General features: G+C 41.3%; 1 long non-coding RNA gene across 1 annotated transcript; it reads left to right on the top strand.

Moving 5' to 3' along the window:
- The first annotated feature begins 602 nt into the window (after positions 1-602).
- LOC128608014 (uncharacterized) lies at positions 603-5,701 on the top strand. The gene is made up of 3 exons (XR_008385991.1): positions 603-742; positions 818-1,023; positions 1,495-5,701. It is a non-coding gene; the product is annotated as an uncharacterized LOC128608014 (long non-coding RNA).
- Positions 5,702-15,386: the final 9,685 nt, after the last annotated feature.

Here is a 15,386-nt window from a genome sequence, read left to right on the forward strand (position 1 = left end):
CACAGCATAATCATCAGTGTTAAATAAACTGCCTTCAGTTTCCAAAAAGTGTCACAGTGTGAAGATCATGTTTAAAGAAACACTTCATCACAATGAATTTTGTGTTTTTATGCTTTTACAAAATTCATAACTGGTCTTTGTGTATTTACATCTATAGTGTTCACTCTGTGCTAGCTTAGGAACGGGTAACTTTGTATGCTTAAAGGTGAAATGAAAACAAGAGTTTCAGTTGACTAATTTTTTCTTTCCGTGGTAAGACAGTTCTGTCCTCATAACCCATATTGGTTACGAATTTTTACATGACATCAGTGGCATGCAGGGGGAGTTGGGGGTGGGGGGGATGGTGTGCTGTTCATTTTCAGTGCGGTGTGCCGTCAAGTCTCCCATCTGTGTAGCATGTCAGTTTAATGTAGCCCCGGGCCAGCCTATAGATGGTGATGGAGCTGTGCGAAAAATGAGCCGTGCCACAGCAGGAAAACATTCTAATGTCCACCATCTTCTACGAGCAGTGGAGAATGTAACGGACTAATGCCAGTACTTAGTAATCCATCGTCGGGGCGACGATACAAAAGTAGGGGGTAGAATGTAGTGGGGTTTGTGTCGTGGTTAAAACGTCACCCTTATTAACTACGTGGCCAATGGGCTCTCTCCCTACCACAGTATATAAGTGGTTGTTTAGGCCTCCCAGAAGGCGTCATGGTCAAAAACCCGCCCCTTCCTTTCATTGCTATGGACTACAGAGGTATGTGTTTTTAGCTTTGTTGCTTAGCTGTTTGATGCTAGCATTGTCCATTTACCATGCGATTTACTTGTTTAGTGTGACGTTGGGCTACCGAGACTCTATGCAGGTGTGATGTGCTGCTCACAATCAGTGTGGTGTGCCGTCAAGGCTCCCAGCTGTGTAGCATGGTAGTTTAATGTAGCTCCAGTCGGAGCACCAGCTGTTGCCATCACAACTATTGAAGACGCTATCATGATTTTCGTATGTGCCATCATGAGTATCATGTCATCGGATCACGGTAGGTAAGTCGTTTAGTTCTATTACTCGAGCTAAACTATCTTGCATGTTTTCCAAATTGAGGTTGTTACACCTGTTTGTTCTTAGGGTCCTCGATTGTGCATGTGTTAAGACGGGGCTTTGGGGCTGCTTTGGGACTGCTTCGGGACTGCTTCATTCTGTTTGGTTTTGCTGCTTGATGTTTTGATTTGTTTTTATTGTTTTATGATGTTCTGTGTTTTGTTCTTTTGCTTCATGTTGGTTACTGTCACTGAGATCAGCTTTCTTTAATTCAACTGTGTTGTAACAGTCTTTATCAACTATGTTGATACTGCTATGTGGTAGTAGTGGCTTTGGTAAACTTGCTACTTATCAGTTTAAGTGTGGGTTATCTGTGTTTTTGTGACAGTAAGTTTGCCTTTGTTTTGTGTTATTATTTTGTTTGTCTGTTTTGAGCAGATTGTAATTGACTTTGTGTTTTTGTTTTCTCCTTGTAGGAGCTGAGTGCTTCCTGAGGCTGGGGGGAGTTCTTTGCTGCACCTTAAGCTTTACTTAATTAAGGGTCGTTATTATTGCTGTGTTTATTTGCAGTGAATTTTTGTGGGTCTGATTCTGATTAGTGGGGTGCTTTTCCCTTTTGTATAGCTGGTGCTGTCGTACTAGCCTGCCCTTCATACAGGAAGCCTCAGTCCTACTATGATTATTGTTAACTTCCTCTTGTGACTGTTTTATCTGACCAATGCCTGACTGTGTTGGTTGCTTCTTGTAAAATAATTCTTGGCCAGTCTTTTTAACTTCAAAATAAAATTTATTTTTGTATGGAAACCCATGCCTCTCACCTGTTCTAAGTGGAACGTACTTGCGTGTCTTTATTTGGGTTATTTTCCCCGTTTTCTTGAGGTGGTGTAGTTGGTACAAAACGAAACAAATGAGCCGCATAGCTGCACGTGCCGTAGTTGTTGCTACGAAACGGGCCACATTGCTACCCGTGGTGTAGTCGGCAGGATCTCCATAGTATATTTACGAAAAAAGAGCCACATTGCTACACGTGGCGTCGTTGGCAGGCTTTACGAGGATACGTGCCACATTGCTAAACGTGGCGTAGTTGGCAGGATTTACAAGGATACGCGCCACATTGCTACATTGTAATGAATTGTTCAAAGGTAATACCGAAAATTTACATGTATTCTATCATGCTATTTTAAATGTAAAGAATGTGGCAGCAAGAGAATTATACTTAATCAGTTGTAATAAAAGAATAACTCGATTGCTACTGCATTCCTGACAATGACATTCAATTTGTTTCTATCCAAAACCATTCAATGACAGTAGCACAGTTTGGCACGTCCTCGGGTGCTTATTTAAGTATTAATTAATTTCTCCTCTCTTTCTCAACTCCTAAAAGTGTATGCCACATTACCTGTCTCCACATCAACAACTGAACAGTAATTTTCTGGAATGGCCATTAAAACTTGTGAAACCAGACTTCGAAGTCAATGTAATGAAGGAAGGCTCTCTGACCTACTGTTACCCTCAGTGGAGTGTGACATTCCAGTTAACCTTGAAGTCATTAAAATATTTAAAAACACAACAAACAGATGAGTACTGCTTTAAATACAGATAAATTATTTAATAAATAATTACATGTTCAAATACTGTAAAATAAATACAAAAACGTTTGGTTATGTACATTAAAGTAATTTTTTTAATTTTATTTTTTTTTTTTGTGCCCTTTTTAGTCCTTCCGCCCCAGCGGACGTCTGTGCACGCCACTGCATGACATTTATGTTGTGGACTCAAATGCAGTAGTTATAAGAAAAACATCCCCACAAATAACAACATTGGTATCACTGAGTTGTGCTTTGTATCTGATTGTACCAGCTCACTTAATTTGCATCCCATTAGGACAAACATATAATGTCAAGAGTAGTAAAATTTGTTGCATTTTCTATATTGAAATGTTAAAAGTAAGAAAAAATCTAAAGTTTACACCATTATTTCTGAATTTACTATAGATATTCTCCAGTCACTAGCACTTCCACCCTATCCATAGAGAAAATTTTGGACTTAATATGGCAACGAGGAGGCTGCTTATCTTACATTTTGCTTTGGAAATTGAAAATAAAGGGAGTTTCCACAACTGGACAGCATTTAGGCTTCAGTTAACATTCACAATTAAAACTTGGCAGTGATGCCAGACATCTAGTTCAGCCATGAAACTCTAACCTCATGCTGATTGGCTCCCTCAATGCCCATGCATCAGCCTATCAGCCATGCTTCTTTGCCTATGTAACCCTTTATGATCCCGACTAACTCGCTGGCTACTGCCTGCACACACTACAAAATTTCCGCATCCTAGGCCAGTAAAACACTGACAATTGTAATCAATTGTCATTTTTTCCAAAGAAAAAACATCAATTCCACATGATTCAGCTAATTAAACATTTTCCAGGTGGTGCTGGGTTTTATTAGGAGTGTGCCCTTTTTTCACATTTGCCCAAGCAGCATGGAGCCCTATTGCCTTATAGCGATCCTGTAGTCACCAACTGATTATCCGTTCTACTGCCTTTCGCAAAAAAAAAATTAAAAACTTGGCACACACTCACCCCAACATGCACTCACCCTATGAGCCGTACACTTATATAGTCTAAATTGATGACACCCGGGGTACATATAGACCCTACGTCACAGTTAAATAAGTTCTGGGCTCACATATTCAGCTAGGCCATTGATTAATATTCTTCTGGGTTAGCAGTGGTTTTTGCCTCTCCAAACTTCCATAGATGCAATTTTTGCCCAGTGTCTTTCGATAGTGGAGTCATGAACCTTTATTGATGCAAGAGAGGCCTGTAGGTCATTTAACTTTGTCCTTGGCTCTTTTGTGACTTGCTAGATGAGGCGTTGCTGTGCTCTTGGAGGAATTGTGGATGGTCGGCCATTTCTAGGAAGGTTCCCTACTGTGCCAAGTTTTTTCCATTTGGAGATAATGACTCACACTGTGGTCCTTTGGGGTCCCAGAGCCTATGAAATAGCTTTGTAGCCCTTCCCAGACTGATATATTTCCATCACTTTCTTCCTCAACATTTCAGGAATTTCTTTAAATTTTGGCATAGTGTGTTACTGTGCAAGACCTTTTAACCAACTCCATGCTGTTGAAATAGTTCTATTTAAGTGTTGATTTCAGTACAGCCCTGTATTTCAGTACAGCCCGTCTTCTTGGTTTGGCGGGGGGTTTCTCTTTCTGTACCCTTTGCAGCAGCAGCATGCTTCTCTTCTTTTCTATGTCTGTGCATGTCTATCAGAGCTAGTATTCATACTCGCTCCTCAGAAGCAGCATAACAGATCTAGTCCGCCAAGACCAAACCTATTTACAATCTCACAATGTAATTTTGAAAGTTCTTGTGACTGAAATAGGGTTAGGATAGACTGGGGCATGTTGTCACATGTTTTGCTCTTTCTTTCTTTGGAATGCTATATTGCAGTGGAATACATGTCATACCAAATGAAAGAATGAAGTCTCAGGCACATATTTTGTATTATTATATCTTTATATATTTTCAGTATGGCATTATAGACAGTTAAGTACAGAATTTGCATCAGATCTCCATCAGTGGGTAAGTTGTCAAGTTATTATTTTTAACACAGATTTTTCTTCAATTTCAAATTCCAAACCAAATACATGTTAATTAGAAAAAAGACAATGGAAGAGCGACAATGTTGATTTAAGTATAGGAGGCATATGATCAACAGTGGTTTGCTCCAGTAGCCCAACCTAAACACTGTCTTATTTATTGCCAAAATAAAACCACATTTCTACAAATAAAGAAATATACTTTTATTTACTACACAGCAAACATGCATCCCATATTGGCTCATCATGGGCAGCCCATATCAGGCCACTGGGGATTTGTACATTGACGTGACATTGGTCCCACAGCATTGGCCCAATGTAGGCAGCCCACATTATTCCAGTCAGGGTGTGCACTTTGGTGGGCTGCCCACATTGGGCCAGTGCTGCGGGGCCGATGTTGCACCTATGTGCTGATTCTAAAATATATAGAAAAACATAAACATAAGAGAAAATGTGTGGTCCAAAAAATTTCACACTGATTATAAAATTGATTATAGTACCTAAGCGAATTTTTGGTATTCTATGATCGGCCACGCCTACTTCAATCAAAAGGTGCAAGCTATTTGTTGGTACCTGGAATAGCGAAGGCTACAGCAGGGGGAAGAGCTTTCTCTTACAAAGCCCCACAGTTATGAAACTGCATTCTCTGGGGCTTTAACCAAAACATCTGAGGCTGGACACACACACACACATTCACAACCATTTTGCTCATTGATTTATTTGCCTTGCCACTGGCTGGACTGGCTGTGTTTCTCTGGAAAACAACAACAACAAATGGATCTAACTATATATGGCTGTATGCTCTGCCTGTTTAAAATTCATATTTTGGGCATTACAGTAATTATAATGTCGTTCATTTACTCAAACCATGATAATTATTTTATACTGTCAAGTATTGTTGTCAATGTCAATAATCTTAATAAGATTTAACTGCATCATTACACAAGTAAATATTAACAGCAACTAACACACACCAGGACACAAAAAAGCCAAACTCAAGCACTTGTGCAGTAAAGGCACTGTTAGAGTATTTTATAATTAGTTATAGTTTTAAAATAATCCTAATTTATAATAATTTCTCTCATGACAAATTTGTATAGTGTATTTAGTGGTAAATTCAATCATTCTCAAATTTTAGCACTTTTATGTGTAATTTTAAGCTTTTCAAAGCGCATCAATCTGACTAAAACAAAGCCGGAAGCAGGGCTTTTTAAAACTTGACACATTCTGCCTAGCATGCAGCAACTTCCTCCATGAGACTGCATGTGAATGTGTGCCAGTGGTTAAGGAGCAAACGTCTAATGTGACCACAGCCTACCAACAAATTTGATGTAGCTGAAAGGTTCCTGTGTCTCAAAGGATTGGCATTATGTTACAGAAGACAATCACCATCAAAAGTCACCATGACGCTGGTAGCCTAATATTTATCATTTATTATATTACATTTATTATCATTTATGTACATTACTGTACATTAAAAATTCAGATGCATCAATGTCACATCATCTTAATTCAAGCAAGGCTCTTACCTGCAGATACTGTATTGCTGTTACAGGCACAGCTGTTTCCCCTACTGAACAATGCTGACACCTGTTGGACAAAATGGAAAGCTGCACATCAGAATATCATTCAGAATTAACAACCGGAAATTGTTTTTAGAAGGGTTACACGATGTCGCTGTCATGCAAAGGCTTAATACTTAATATTTAATACTTAATGAGATGGAGATCAATTCACTCAGCTGATCAAAGCCTGTATCGAAACTGACACAATCGATCAATTTTGCTTGCTCAATATATATCTTAAATATACTATTGGTACATAGTATTGGTGCATAGTGTAGGTACCAATATACTATGTATTCCTTGTTAGTAACAAAAAACACTTTATTAGGAATAACGGTACACTTACTCCTTCATGCAATTATCTAATCAGACAACTGTGTGGCAGCAGTCCAGTGCATAAAATTATGCACATACCCCTCAGCAGCTTTAGGTAATGTTCACATCAACCATCAGAATGTGGGAAAAAAATAAATCTCAGTGATTTTGACCATAGCATGATTGTTGGTTCCAGGCAGGCTGGTTTTATTTCTATAACTGCTGATCTCTGGGATTTTCATGCACAGTAGTCTCTAGAGTTTATTCAGAATGGTGCAATAAAGAAAAAAACCTGCAGTGAGCAGCAGTTCTGAGGACAGAAATGCTGTGTTGATGAGAGAGGTCAACTGAGAATGGCCAAAACTGAGCAGTTGAAGACTGGAAAAATGTAGCCTGGTCTGATGAATCTGGATTTCTGCTGAGGCACACTGATGGTAGGGTCAGAATTTGGCACCAACAGCATGAATTCGTGAACCCATCCTGCCTTGTGTCAACAGTTCAGGTAGGTGGGGGTGGTATAATGATGTGCAGAATGTTTAATTGGCACAGTTTGGCCCCGTTAATACCAATCAGTCACAGCTTGAATGCCACAGCCTATTTAAGTATTGTTGCTGACTATGTGCATCACCTCATGGCCACAATTTACCCATCTTCTAATGGCTACTTCCAGCATGATAATGCGTCATGTCACAAAGCAAAAGTTGTCTCAAACTGGTTTCATGAACTGGTTTCATCATAGTACAGAAACAGCACTGGTTAAAGTAGTAAACGACCTATTGGCCTCTGCTCAAGGTTGTGTCTCCTTGCTTGTGTTACTTGACCTTAGTGCAGCTTTTGATACTATAGATCATACTATTCTCCTTGATAGACTAGAAAATGTTGTTGTCATTAAGGGAACAGCCCTCTCCTGGCTCAGGTCTAATTTGACCGGTCGCTATCAGTCCATAGATGTAAATGGAGACTTCTTCATGCATACCGAGGTAAGGTGTGGTGTTCTGCAAGGTTCTGTTTTAGGCCCATTGCTTTTTACTTTATATATGCTACCTCTGAAATTATTCGTAAACATGGAATTAGCTTCCACTGTTATGCTGATGATACACAGTTATATGTTTCAGCAAAGCCAGATGACAGACAGCAACTGCATAAAATTGAGGAATGTGTAAAAGACATTAGACGGTGGATGCTTATTAACTTCCTTTTACTCAATTCTGACAAGACAGAAGTACTTCTACTAGGACCACATGTAGCTAGAATTACACAGTATGTAGCTGATTACACAGTAGCTTTGGGTCACCGTTGTTTCATCATGTACCTTGGTGTGATGATTGACTCCAGTCTTTCATTTGACACTCATATAGATAGTATTACTAGGATAGCCTTCTTTTATCTCAGAAATATTGCTAAGATAAGAAATATATTGTCTATACAATATACAATACTATATATTGTCACTACATGATGCAGAAAAATTAGTTCATGCTTTCGTCACCTTTAGGCTAGATTATTATAATGCCTTACTGTCTGGATGTTCCAGTAGGTGCATGAACAAACTCCAGTTAGTCCAGAATGCAGCTGCGACAGACCTTACCAGAACCATACAATATGACCACATCACCCCTATTTATCCACACTGCATTGGCTCCCAGTAAAAGTTTGCATTGATTATAAAATACTACTACTGACCTATAAAGCACTGAATGGTCTCGCACCACAGTACCTAAGCGAATTTTTGGTCTTCTATAATCCAACACACCTACTTAGATCAAAAGGTGCAGGTTATCTGTTGGTACCTTGAATAGCAAAGGCTACAGCAGGGGGAAGAGCTTTCTCTTACAAAGCCCTACAGTTATGGAATAGCCTTCCAATTACTGTCTGGGACTCAAACACAGTCTCAGTGTTTAAGGCCAGGCTGAAATCATATTTGTTTACACAGCCTTACCATGAATAGACTTTCATTTATGCAAAGTACACAGTCTTACCTAACAATCTCTCCCTCTCTTTACCTCCCTCTCCCTTTCTGTTGAGCCACACATGATTTTATGGAGATGACAGTGATCCTGACCCTTTCTGCTCTCTAGACCTGCCTGATCCATCCTGATGCCCTACATCTGGATGGAGCTCTCATCAACTTAAGGCTACAGCCTGGAGAATGCTGAGATAGCTGAGGATGGTACCACTTGAAGTACCATGGAAATGGTTTTGGACCTCAATTCCACATGGACATTCTCGCTGTGGTTGCTGGGACTATGGTTGCTACTATGGCCTTGGGACTGCAATTACCACATGCAGTTTTGCACTCAGGTCTCCTTTGGTGAACAGTGGACTAGTTCAACAAAGACTTCATGTAAGAACCATAATGAACTTTCTTTTACTTTCACACTGTCTGTTGTTTCCCAGATGAGGACGGGTTCACTTCTGAGTCTGGTTCCTCTCAAGGTTTCTTCCTCATTACATCTTAGGGGGTTTTTCCTTGCCACCTTCACCACCGGCTTGCTCAATAGGGATAAATTCACACACTTAAAATCTGTATCCTGTGTTTATATGTTTCTGTAAAGCTGCTTTGAGACAATGTCCATTGTTAAAAGCGCTATACAAATAAAATTGAATTGAATGAACGTGCCGATAAGTTCTTCAGTAGCCTTCTCAGTCACCGGATCTGAATCCAATAGAACATTTTTGCGATGTGGTAGAACAGAGATTCACAGTATGAAAGTGCACCTGAAAAATCTGCAGGAATTTCATGCTACAATCATGTCAACATGGACCAGAATCTCAAAGGAGTGTTTCCAACATCTTGAAGAATTGAGGCTGTTTCATAGTATTCCTAATAAAGCGTTCGGTGAGTATACTGTCATTGATCTGACCCAGCAGACCTACTTGATTAATCAAAACACTAAAAATGTCACAATCTGTTGGTCAAGTGCGTTTGAATGCTACTTTTTACAAAACGATTTATTAAAATCACATTGTAGTAGTAGTAGTAGTAGTAGTACCAATATGTCTTATTAACGGGGTTGAAATAAGGGTAACAGGATTGATAATCGTATAACAATAATACAATAGATTTTAATAATACGATAGATTTTTAAATATTTTAAATGTAGACTACCAGTGGTAAGCTGCTGTTTTGTCTGACTGGCATCAACCTTTCTGCTTGGCATGTCTAAAAACAACAAGAAAATAGAAAGACAAATAAGTACATGTTTTCCAAAGTAAGGAAAGTTTATTTCATTTATATAGCATGGAAAATATTCTTTTGATTTAGTTGTTTCATTTAATTATTTTACAAATTAATATCGGACACTTAGAAGATTTCAGAAGAGGATTTTGTGTACTAATATTTAGAAATATTACTGGGGTCACATTCAGACAAGATGTAAATGGTGCAACTTATATAGCACTTTTATCCAAAGCACTTTACACTGTTCTCATTCACCCATTCACACACACACACACACTCACACACCAATGGTAGCAGAGCTGCCATGCAAGGTGCTAACTTGCCATCGGGAGCAACTTGGGGTTCAGTGTATTGCCCAAGGACACTTTGGCATGTGGAGTCATGTGGGCCAGGAATCGAACCACCAACCCTACGATTAGTGGACAACCCGCTCTACCACCTGAGCCACAGCCACCCATTTATTAATTTAAACCCAAGATGTGTTTAAATTAATAAAGCAATGTTCTGCATTGTACTTCTACACCTGAAAATACAAGTGGAATAAGCAATTACTACTGTTTTAAAAAAAAAAGTTCAGAAACTTAAAGTTGGAGTTTCTGCAGGCCTTCTAACCCTATCTTTCACATAAAATGCTATTATTTCAATACATTAATTTCAGTGCATCACATTTCACAGTGGCTAACACAGCTAATTATAATGAATGTAAGCTGCAGAACAGAAATGATATGCTTTAATAATAAAATAAAAAAACAGTTGTGGTTGCTTATTCCACTTGTAATTTCAGATGTAATTTGCGGTTGTAGTTTTCATGAAGAAGTCAGCCAGCAACAGTCAGGAGGAGACTGTGGGTAGTGGAGGTATGATATGAGCAGCGTAAGAGACAAACAGAAGGCTTATCTTACAGAAACTTCAGCAATGTTAAAATAAAATAATTGAAATAATCTTTTTTTGAGATGTGTTGCTGCCATCAAATTGAAAATTATCTGATTTTTCCCTTAAAATTGTACATTTCCTCAGTTTAAACATGTGATATGATTTCTACATTCTATTGTGAATAAAATGTGGGTTTATGAGATTTGAAAATCATTGCATTGTTTTTATTTACATTTTACACATCTTTTATATGTTGATGCTAACTGTTGTTGTGTCTTCCTCATTTTTTTTTAAAGCTGGAAACCCCCACAGATGTCTTTTCTTTCAGCTGGGGGAATGTTTGAAATTATGGCCCTGTGCCATGCATGGGGTTTATTCATGTAAAAAAAAAAATTAAAAATCGGGTTGCTGGTGCTACCATCCTTATGGAGGTCTGCAAATAGAGTCTCTGAATTTTCTGTCAGTCTCTTGTTTTTGTTAACTCTTCATGCAGTTTCATATGAAATATCTTTTTGGGTAGTTCAGTGGAATGGCCTCTACACTTTGGGTTTGTGTGGGCCTAGGGTTATGGGCCATTTGCACCTGTAATTGGAGTTGGTTGTGGATCATTCCTGCTATTGTTTTGGCCAAGAAGTTTTTACACGTTTCTTTTCACACCTCCAATATGTAGGTCGGCTGGTCAGGTAGAACTGAACCCTCATAGAGCAGCTGTTCAGTGGAGATAAAGGCACATTGATGGAAAGTAAATGTAATAATAATAATAACTTCTGTAAGAGTAATAAAGTATTCGATGAGAAGACTATTCAAGTTACTAGTTACTTCAGATCTGAATTTGATTAAAGTAAAAAAAAAAATCTAAATTTCACACTATGTGTGTGTGTGTGTGTGTGTGTGTGTGTGTGTGTCCAGCCCCAGATGTTTTGGTTAAAGCCCCATAGATGCACCTGAGTAAAAGACACCTTATATAAAAATATTATGTTATAAGATTGTTCGTTGTTACACATTTTCTCTTTTGTTCAAGGAAAATCCTAAATTTCACACTGTGTTTGTGTGTGTGTGTGTGTGTGTGTTGATACCCTCACTTCTTACCTCTCTCCAGGACACTAAAAACGTGAGCTGTTGTTGTGCCAGATCACTGCAGCGCATCACAGGGCACAAAACATTTGATCTACGTCTGCAAGACTCAGGGGTAAAAGTAATATTTAGGACATGGGGACGCTCCACTTCTTTCATGGCTGCCAAGATCCTGGGAAACAGTACTATTAACTGCATGTTTTAATAAATGCATATTTTCACACTGATATCATGGAAATGTGATTAAAACTATTTCATTGCACATGTTTCTGTTCCAAGGGTTTCATCAAAAAACTAGCTATTGGTTTGGTTCAGTGGTCAAACCTTAGATGTTTACTATTCCTTATATGTCAGTTTGAGCATCAGAATCATGCTCAAACAAATCATTCAATCATCTACATATTTGGCCTGGTCAGAGTCACAAGTCAGACTTTTAGATAAACTATTTTGTGGAATGTTTTCAAGAGGTGGGAGAAAACTGGAGAACCTGTAGGAAACCCACACAGGCCCAGGAGGAACCATGAAACACTGCAATGTGACCACAATTCAGCATTGAACCAACAACTCTTGAAACATGAAGTAATAACACTACAAATTATGCCTACTCACCACTGCAGCTGGAACAAGCTGAAGTTTAACTAGCTTACCATATGGATTCATTAACTAAGCAAAGTTTACCTAATTTACTAATACATAAAAGTCTTTAAGGAAAGAAATGTGAAAGTACAAATCAGTACAAATATGTACAAATACTAAACAATAAGTATGCTAAATAATTAAGCTTTTTTAAAAAAAGGTTAAACACAAACTAAGTGTAGACACTAAGTTTATATAACTGCAGGAACCTGTAGGAAATCCACGCAGACCCAGGAGGAACCATGAAACACTACAGAAGTGACCACAATTCAGCATTGAACCTGCAACCCTTGGAACATGAAGTAATAACACTACCCACTATACCAAATTATCACTGCAGTTATTCATCAAGCCTTAGATTTTCACTATTCCAAATATGTCAGTTTGAGCATCTGAATCGTGTTGAAACTGTTACGCCACGGCGAACTTGCAGCCGCAGAGCCGACGAGAACTACACGTCCCAGCCTGCACTCAAGATCGCCGGAGTACTGAGTGCCAAACCTGTGTTTCATCTAAGGTTATATAAGACCTTGTTAATGACAGCGTGGCGCGAAGTAAACGCTCAGTATCCCAAACGCTGTCGTTCTGCCAAGCTGTTGTCTACGTGTTGGACTTTTCTGGTTTACGGATATACGCGTCGTCTCTGATTCATGATTTCCCAAATACCCCTTTGGATTATCTCGTTGCATCGCTTGTTCATCGTCTGTTGCTTCAGACCGTGTTCTCCGCTGTGTTCCTCGTTTTCCTTCTGCTGGCTTGCCCGTGCTTGTCTCCCCGTTAGGTAACGTTACAGATTACTTCGCCTTACTATGGAGGCCCCGGAATGGCCGCCCGCCTATTACGAACAGAACCGAGTGATAAATATGCAGCAGGAACAGATATCACGCCTGAAAGAAACGATTGGAGCATCTAAGCACTTCCAAGGGGCAAACCGTGGCTACTCCCATTGCTGCCTTCCCGCATCCATCGTCTCCCCCTCGAGCTCCATCAGCGCACGCGGCGCCTGCTCCAGCCACACCGGTTGTGCACTATCCGCCCTTACCCACACCGGAGTGCTATGCCGGCGAGCCTGAAAGATGCAAGGGCTTCATGCTTCAGTGCACACTGTATTTTGAGAGTCACCTGGACATGCTGGAAGTAAGCAAGCTGACGCATTTCATGGAGCTACTCACCGGACCTTCCCTGGAGTGGGCCACGGCAGAGTGGGCGCGAGGAGGCAGGGTAAGACCCTCGCTAGCAGATCTCCTTTCCCGCTTCCAATGTACTTTCGATCATTCCCCTGACGGCTGGGGGACCGATCAAGAGCTTCTTGCGATTATGCAGGGCTCCTGTGACGTGGTGGACTATGCTCTGGAGTTCCGCACCATCGCTGCAAGGAGCGGGTGGAATGAGCCGGGACTGAAGACCGCGTTCCGTCAGGGGCTCAATCCCCAGCTGGTTCGAGAGTTGGCCTGCCGGGGCGAACAGTTAACCCTCGATGATCTCATCAACCTGGCAGTACGGTTGGACCGCCTTCGCCGTACGAACCATCCTGCACTGTGGAGCCCCTTGCCACCAGAGCCACTACGTCCAGCGGAACCCATGCAGCTCGGCCGGACCCGGATCCGCAAGGAGGAGAGAGAGAGATGACACAGAGAGTCATTGTGCTTCTATTGTGGTGAAAACACCCACGCTGTTCACCAGTGCCTGCATAGGAGGTCATGGCCGACCAAGGGGAGCACAGCCAGTCAACCTCATCGTCCCCGGGTGAGTCCATTCCAGTTATGTAAATCTCGTGTTTTTGTCTTACCTGTGGTGCTTGAATATTCAGGTCAGTCTTGTGTGCTTACAGCGCTCACCGACTCTGGGGCAGCCAAGAACTTCATAGATGAGAGGACGGCGCAGACTCTCAGCTTCCCCATTCAGTCCCTGCTCCAGCCTCAGGAGGTGCAATCCATCGATGGGTCCCCAATAGGAGGCGGGGTCATATCACACTACCCAGTGCCAATCACCCTGCAAGTCAGTGCCCTTCACTATGAGACCATCATCTTGTATGTCACAGTTTCCACCCTGCACCCCATCATTCTTGGCCTACCATAGCTCGAATGTCATAACCCTCAGGTATCGTGGGCAGACAAACAGGTGACCAAATGGTCCCCCTACTGTCTACGACACTGCCTGATGGGCCCGAAGGTTCCTGTGGCCACCACAACAGTGGAAAGTCCTCTGTCCCATGTCCCTGTCACCTTTCCTCCAGAGTATCATGACCTCAGTGAGGTGTTCAGCAAAGAAAGGGCAAGTGGCTTACCACCACACAGACCCTATGACTGCACCATAGACCTCCTCCCCGGAGCTAGCCCACCACGGGGTCGAGTATACCCGCTTTCCCAAGCGGATCATCGGGCCATGGATGCGTACATTCAAGAAGCTCTCCAACAGGGGTATATTCGGCCCTCCACATCACCCACATCCGCTAGGTTCTTTTTCGTGGAGAAGAAAGGAGGGGGCCTTCGACCATGCATCGATTATCGGGGTCTCAATCAGGTGACAGTGAAGTGCCATTATCCCCTGCCACTAGTGCCCGCAGCCCTTGAACAGCTAAGGTCCGCGACCTTTTTCACGAAATTAGACTTACGCAGCACTTACAACCTGATCCGTATCAGGGAGGGCGACGAGTGGAAGACGGCCTTTAGCACCACTTCCGGGCACTACGAGTATTTGGTCATGCCGTATGGGCTTGCTAACGCTCCCTCAGTATTCCAAAACTTAATCAATGACGTCCTGAGGGACCTACTGGGGTGGTGCGTCATCGCCTACATCGATGATATCCTGATATACTCGACGTCCTTTGAAGAACATACCAAGCATGTCCGAAAAGTGTTGCACTGCCTGCTGCAATATCAGCTGTATGTGAAAGCTGAGAAGTGTAAGTTCCATCAGCGCACCATCACTTTCCTGGGATATGTCATTAGTCCGGAGGGGGTCACCATGGACCAACGCAAGGTAAGGGCGGTGGTGGAGTGGCCCACTCCCCAAACCAACAAGGAACTGCAACATTTCCTGGGCTTCGCGAACTTTTACCGACGATTCATCCGAGATTTTAGTAAAATCGCACAACCCCTGACATCCCTCCTA

The sequence above is a fragment of the Ictalurus furcatus genome, chromosome 1 (assembly GCF_023375685.1).
Source record: "Ictalurus furcatus strain D&B chromosome 1, Billie_1.0, whole genome shotgun sequence".
Classification (NCBI taxonomy): domain Eukaryota; kingdom Metazoa; phylum Chordata; class Actinopteri; order Siluriformes; family Ictaluridae; genus Ictalurus; species Ictalurus furcatus.